Source organism: Equus quagga, chromosome 8, assembly GCF_021613505.1.
Source record: "Equus quagga isolate Etosha38 chromosome 8, UCLA_HA_Equagga_1.0, whole genome shotgun sequence".
In the NCBI taxonomy this organism is placed as follows: domain Eukaryota; kingdom Metazoa; phylum Chordata; class Mammalia; order Perissodactyla; family Equidae; genus Equus; species Equus quagga.
Genome location: NC_060274.1, coordinates 910141 through 918121, shown reverse-complemented (window position 1 = coordinate 918121; position 7981 = coordinate 910141).

Here is a 7981-nt window from a genome sequence, read left to right as displayed (position 1 = left end):
CAGTACTGAAGAAATGGCCCATCTGAACCCACCAAGAAGAATCGACATTTTTGCCCCAAATTTTCCTAACAGATCAGGGCCCTCCAACAGATTCTCTGGATAGAGTTTAAGGTTAAATATATATATTTTTTCAGTTATTTGGTTCTACTCATCTCCTTTGGGCATTCTGTCTGTAGGTCAAATACAAATTTAAAACTCTTCACTACAACTCAACAGAGACTTCAGCCTTTCAACATGCAACGAAGGCAGGATATTTAGGAGGCACCATGTGGATTACACTTCCTGCCTGTAGGCAGTTTCAACATTGAAAGAATAGGGTACAAATATACAAGTGTACTTGATTGTTTTGGCGGGAGAACATTCACTTGCAACTAGAAAATTTAAGATTTTAAGGTTGACAAAGAATTTGAAAAGCAAGAAGAGACTAGTAGGACAACTACAGATAAATGTACAATTGGAAGTGGAAATAGGGTTTCAAGTCCGAAAAAGACTGAGAGGTGGGAAAATGGGAGGTGTGTTGAGGTACAAAAATCATTCTGGTTTGGCCTGAGAATAGGGTAAATGAAAGCAGATTCTAGGGGTTAGGGATGAAATAGAGAGAGAGGCAGTATAATGGAATGGTGAGAACAAAGATTGGGAGTTAAGACTTTGTTTTGAATACTAGCTATGCCACTTATTAGCTGTGTGACCAGGGGTAAATTATTCAATCTCTCTGACCCTCCAATTCCTCATTTGTAGGATTAGAATGTTCAAAAGAAAACCACAGGCCCCAAACAGTGTCACTTGTGCTAAAGACCATGACACAAACCTAGAAATGTCATCTTCATCGATCAGTGTGGAATTTTCTGCTCAGCACCAATGACTTCTTCTGGCACCTGGGCCCTCTCCATGCCCTCCCCCAGAGGAAGAAGAGGCAATCTGCGTAATAAAACCCTTGCCAGTTCCCTTCCCCCCAAAAAGAGATGACCTGTCATAAAAATAACCCTTTCTTTTCTTTTGTGAATAGCTCCCTTGCCCCACCCTTTTTCCTATAATATAAAAACTGTCCATTTCGTACAACTCACAGTGCCTTCCAGGTGCTAGATGGGATGATGCCAGATTCATGAATCACCTAATAAAGCCAATTAGATCTTCAAATTTACTCAGCGGAATTTTGTTTTTTAACAATAGTAATGTCCATTCAATTATTTCACAAATAGTTTATGGAAACCAACTATGAACTAAGAACTGTTGGGTGAGAGAAATACAAGGAATCATTTATTCATTCATTCATCAAATACTATCTTATTGTTCATTAAGTTAGACCCTGAGTTAGGCACTGGCAATACAGTGGTGAAGAGAAAAAGCCGTAAAACTACATGAGACCACTTAGAATATGTAGATAAAGGTAAGAAAAAGACGCAAGACCAAGAAGTCCAGAGACAGTCGTGGAAATAAGAAGAGGAGAAGGAAGAAAATTAAGTGTCAAGTATTGTAAGCTGAGTGGATAGAGAGTTTCAGAAAGAGGGAACTGTCAACTGTGTTGATTGAGAAGTTGAGTGTGAGGAAGACAGAGACAGGTCCCTTGTATTTAGCAGTTTGGGGGTAATTAGCAATCTTAATTGTTTGAAGCTGTTTCAGTGGAGTGGCAGTTTCAGAAGCTAGATTGAAGTCGATAAGGAAGAAATGGGAATCGGGGAATGGGAGCCAGAGAATAGAGAGAAGTTTGATTATAAAGAGTAATAGAGAAAGACTGAGGTAGCTGGAGAGGTGGGTGGTTGTTTTTAAAATGGGAGACACTAGAGCATGTTTGCATGCTGACAAGAATGACTCAGTAGAAGGGGGAAAATCATGGTGCAGGAGGAAGAGAAGCTTGCTGCCCGGAGGCGGCCCTCAAGAAGGCAAGGAAGCAACATCCGGTTGGGATAAGCCTTTGATGGGAAGAAGTATAATCCATTCACTGGACAGAAAAGAGGTGGCTGCAGATGCAAGTAGGTTTAGAGATTTGGTGATGAAAAACTTGAAGGATTTTCCTGTGATACTTTTTCTTTCCGTAATGAAATATGAAGTGAGATCATCGGCTGACAGTGAGGAGGAGCAGAGAGGAACATAGGAAGTTGGAGGAGAGGGATGTGAAGAGTAGGAAAGCAAAGTTTCTAGGATCCCAAGCAATCCGCCCCCTGGAGACTTGTGGTCATGAATTTAAAGTGAAACCAGTCAGTCTGGTTTTGCAATGTTCTCAGTCAAGTTTAGCTACTTGAATTCAGGCTAGGATAGAGTAGATGATGGGGTTTGTGCAGGAAGGGTTTTTCCCAGATGAGGAAGAGGGGTGAAGGAATTTGGAGTGTGTTTGTAAGGCAGTGATTATAATGATGGGCCATGAAATCTAAGCTGAACAAGGAAGAAAGCAAGAGGGCTATTAGCGCAAAAGGTGAATGAATTGGAGATTCCAACTAGATTGAAGAGTGGCCGTCTTCGGGGTCTACAGGTGGTTAACCAGAAGGACAGGAAATGATTGCACAAGAATAACCTGCCCCAAATCGAGATTTCAGAGGTTATACTGACACTGATGATAACAAGGCCTACAGGGTGAACCCAGGAGTGACCACAGTGGGCTAGAGGAAGAGGTCATTGAATGTGAGTTGGTCAAGGAACTGAGGAGCTAGAGTACAGACAGCCCCAGCTCTACCTGATAGAACAGGACTATTAAGTGACCAAGGAAGCTGAAACTGTGTAAAGCAGTCTTAATAATCACAGAGAAAAATTACAGTTATTCTTTGACTTTAGAAAACTTTAGTTAAAACATTAAAAACTTCCTTCCTGCCAAGATAAATGTACATGGAATTTAATTGTACAACTAATATTTATTTATTTTTACTTTTAAAAATTATTTTACTGAGGACATACTGCCTTATACCGTTTTGTACATTTCAGGTGTACATTATTATATATCAGTTTCCGTGCAGACTGCGTCATGCTCACCACCAAAAGTCTAGTTTCCATTTGTCACCATACATATGTGCCGCTTTACCCCTTTCACCCTCCCCCCACCCCTTCTGATCTAGTAACCACTAATCTGTTTTCCTTATCCATGTGTTTATTTGTCTTCCACATATGAGTGAAATCATACGTGTTTGTCATTCTCTGTCTGGCTTATTTTGCTTGGCATAATAGCCTCAAGGTCCATCCATGTTGTCCTAAATGGCAAAATTTTGTCTTTTTTTAATGGCTGAATGCTATTCCATTGTATGTGTATGTATACCACATCTTTACCCATTCTTAGGTACTTGGGTTGTTTCCACATCTTGGCTATTGTGAATAATGCTACAATGAACGTAGAGATGCATAAATCACTTTGAATTGTTGATTTCATGTTCTGTGGATAAATACCCAGTAATAGGATAGCTGGATCACGTGGTATTTCTATTTTTAATTTTTGAGAACTCTCCATACTTGTTTTCCATAGCAGCTGGACCAGTTTGCATTCTCACCAGCAGTGTATGAGGATTCCATTTCTCCACATCCTCTCCAATGTTTGTTATTTCTTGTCTTGTTAATTATAGCCATTCTGACAGGTGTAAGGTGACATCTCATTGTACTTTTGATTTGCATTTCCCTAATAATTAGTGATGTTGAACATCTTTTCATGTGCCTGATAGCCATCTGTATCCCTTCTTTGGAAAAATGTCTGTTCATAGCCTCTGCTCATTTTTTAAATTTTTAAATTTATTTTAAATTTATTCTTTTTATTTTATTGAGGTCATAATAGTTTATAACATTGTGAAATTTCAGTTGTACATTATTTTTTGTCAGTCACCGTATATGTATATGTGCCCCTTCACCCCTTGTGCCCAGCCCCCAACCCACTCCCCCTCTGGTAACCCAAACTGTTCAATTGCCCATGTGTTAGTTTACCTTCCACATATGAGTGAAATCATACAGTCTTTGTCTTTCTCTGTCTGGCTTATGTCACTTAACATAATACCCTCAAGGTCCATCCACATTGTTGCAAATGGGATGATTTTGTCTTTTTTTGTGGCTAAGTAGTATTCCATTGTGTATATATGTACCATATGAGTTGGTGTAGTATATTTTCATTTTCATTTGTCTCCAGCTATTTTTTTACTTCTCCTTTAATTTCTTTAATGATCTGTTGGTTGTTCAACAGCATGTTGTTTACTCTCCACATATTTGTCACTTTCTTAGTTTTTTTCTTGTAGTTGATTTCTAGTTTCATAGCATTATGGTTGGAGAAGATGCTTGATATAATTTCAGTCTTCTTAGATTTTTTGAGGCTTGCCTTGTTTCCTAACATATGGTCTATCCTTCAGAATGTTCTATGTGAACTTGAGAAGAATGTGTATTCTGCTGTTTTGGGATGGATTGTTCTATATATATCTATCTATTGGGTCCATCTGATTTAATTTTTCATTTAATTCCACTATTTCCTGGTTGATTTTCTCTGGATGATCCATCCATTGATGTAAGTGGGATGTTAACATCTCCTACTTTGTTGTCTTGTTGTTAACATTTCCTGTTAGATCTGTTCACAGTTGTTTTATGTACTTTGGTGCTCCTTTCTTGGGTACATATATATTTATAGGTGTTATGTCTTCTTGGTGGAGTGTCCCTTTTATCATTATATACTGCCACTCTTTGTCTCTTATTACCTGTTTTATCTTGAAGTCTACTTTGTCTAAGCATGGCAATACCTGCTTTCTTTTGTTTCACATTTGCTTGTAGTATCATCTTCCATCCTTTCATACTGATCCTATGTTTGTCTTTAGAGCTAAGATGTGTTTCTTGGAGGCAGCATATTATTGGGTCTTGTTTTTTAATCCATCAAGCCACTCTGTGTCTTTTGATGGGTGAGTTCAATACATTTACATTTAAAGTGATTATTGATATATGAGGGCTTAATACTACCATTTTATGTTTTGTTTTCTGGTTGTTCTATATTTCCATTGTTTCTTTTGCCTTGTATTCCTGTCTGCCATTTCAGTTTGGTGGTTTTCTCTGATGGTTTTCTCAGTTTTCTCTTCATTTATGATTTGTGACTCCTCTCTGATTTTTTGTTTTGTGGTTACCATGGGGTTTGTATAAAAGATCTCATAGATGAGATGGTCCATTTTCTGACAGTCTCTAGTCTCCATTAGCCTACGCAACTTCCCTCTCTTTCCTATTCTCCTTCTAGGCTTTTGTTGTCACAACTTATTGTTTATGTGGTGAATTTGTGACCAAATTGAAGTGTTTATAGTTATCTTTTATGCTGTTTTTCCCTTTATCCTCTATTTTATAATTAAGTGTTTGCTGAACTATTCTGATACAGAGCTGCAATTCTCTGATTTTCTTTATTTATCCCCCTGCTCAAACCTTTGTAAACCTTTGCCTTTTTGTTTCAGGTAGGGCAGGCCTAGTGGTGAGGTACTTCCTCAGCTTTGGTTTGTCTGGTAAAGCTTTTATTTCTTTGTCATATCTGAAGCATAATTTCACCGCGTAGGGTATTCTTGGCTGATAGTTTTCGTCTTTCAGTATTTTGAATAAATCACTCCACTCTCTCCTAGCCTGTAAGATTTCTGCTGAGAAATACACTGAAAGACTGACGGGGGTTCCTTTGTAAGTTATTTTCTTTTGTCTTGCTGCTCTTAATATTTTTCTTTGTCATTTACTTTTGAAAGTTTTAATAGTATATTCCTTGGATTGATGTAATTAGGAGTTCTATAGCTTCATGTACTTGCATGTCCAGTTCTTTCCCCAGGTTTGGGAAGTTCTCAGCTATGATTTCTTTGAATAAGCTCTGCTCATTTCTACCTCCCTTCTCACTCTGGGTTATCTATAATCCTTATATTACTTTTCCTAATTGAGTCAGATATTTCTCAAAGAATTTCTTCATTTTTTAAAACTCTTAGTTATCTCTTCTCCACCACCTGATTCACTTCTGTTTCTATCTTCAAGCTCACATATTCTCTCCTCCATAAGGTCTAATCTTTGTGTTTTTTTTTCTGCTGAGGAAGATTCACCTTAAGCTAACATCTGTTGCCATTCTTCTTTTTTGCTTGAGGAAGATTTGCCCTGTGCCAATCTGTGGTGCATCTGTGCTGATCTTCCTCTATTTTGTATGTCACTTGCCACAGAGCATAGCCACTGACAAGTGGTGTAGGTCTGTGCCCAGGGACCAGACCTGGGCCGCCAAAGTGGAGTGCACTGAACTTAACCACTAAGCCACAGGGCAGGCCCCAAGTCTACTCTGTTTTTAATGCTTTCTACATTATTTTTCATCTCATTGTGTTCTTCGTGTCCAGAATTTGGTTTTGGGGACTTTTTTTTAGAGTTTCAATCTCTTTGGTAAAGTATCCCTTCTGTTTATTAGTTTTATTCCTGAGCCCCTTGAGCTATCTTTCCGAGTTTTCTTGTAACTCCTTAAATTTCTTTATGACAGCTATTTTGAATTCTCTGTTTGATTTTAATCTTCTGTGACTTCACGTTTGTTTTCTGGAGAGTTGTCATTTTCCTTCTGTTCTGCAGTCTTACTGTTCTTCTTGGTGTTTGATGAACTGATCCACTCCCAGTGCATTTGTGGTAGTAATCTCCTTCTCTGACTTGGGTATGGCTTTTGTTACTTTGGTTCTGATTGCCTGGGTCTCATGTTCCTCCACGGGATCCCTGTGGGCTCGCAGGCTCTTGTTCTGCGTACCTTTGTTGCTATTCCCCAGTTGTCTGGGGGTGCTGGTTGCACTGCTGCCAGGGCTGCTGAGTTCATGGGTGTCACTGTCACTCGCGGGGTCCTGGGGACCCAGGGACTTGCATGCAGCCCCTGCTGCTGGTGGAGTTGGTGTCAGTGGAAGCACCCCTAGGGGCTGGGTGCTCCCACCGTGTCTTCTTGCAGTTGTGTGGGTTGGGCCACCACTGCTGCTGCCGCTCCACCAACTATCATGGGGCAGGGCCACTTCTATGCCACTGCCATCTCCCCAGGGGTGTTCAGGTGTGCAGTGCTGGGCCGCCATCACCTCCACTCAGAGTCACACAGGCTGCTGTGTGAGGATCTGTGCCCTGGGTCTCTACAGCTGGGGGTGGGGGAGGGGGCTGTTCCCCTAGAAAGTTCTATGAACCACGTAAAGGAAGGTCAATAACCTGCTGCAAAAAGCTTTGGGAAGCAGGGAGTCAGATTAGTGGGTGTTCAGATTTCTGAAGTGTCTGAAGTCAACACTTATACAACATTTGATGTAATTGATCCTTATGTTTCCTTAAGGACAGTAGGAAATTGGTTCAGAAGTTATGGTCCTTAATATTTAGAATGATGGTCAGGTGGCTTCAGAGTTACTGCACCCTTTTATAGGCTCACAGTGAAGTGGCTGCCTAGGTAGAAAGGGCAGAGTTGAATGAAGGAGGGAAGAGGTTTTCCTGGTACAAGCCTCAATATAGTTGGAGGAGAAGAGGTGGGAAGGGGTCTTTGTGGTGGGAGGAAGGCAATAATAGAAATGTGTACAAGATATGAGGAGAGCACAAAGGAGGGTGTCTAATGCAACTTGGATTAGAAGTGACAGCAGAAGTGGGGTTGACAGTGAGAAGTGTTGCTAGGATTAGAGATGTTTATAATGTACCTGGAATCCATTAAACCTCAGAAAATGGCAGAGTATTATATTTTGGAGATTCTACAACTGTAAGAGTAGGCAGAAGAGTTTGTATTAATTCAAAAGGCAACCGGAACTATTGAAGGGTTCTGAGGGAGGGAGCGATATAACCAAACTCCTGTTTCCAAGATGGTAACATCATCAGTCTTATGTGTGAGGTGGAGGTGAGACCTGAGGTAAAGAAAAGCAGGTACAAAGGATTTTCTCTCTGGTTCATCCTTAGAAGCATTTGACATAATAGCAGCCCCGCGATACAATGGAAGTTCAGGGAGGGCAAGGGCCCGTCTGTTTTGTTCACCACTCTACACTCTGCACCTCCCTCAGTGCCTAGAACATGGTAGATGTATGATGTATGTTGAACAAAACAATTG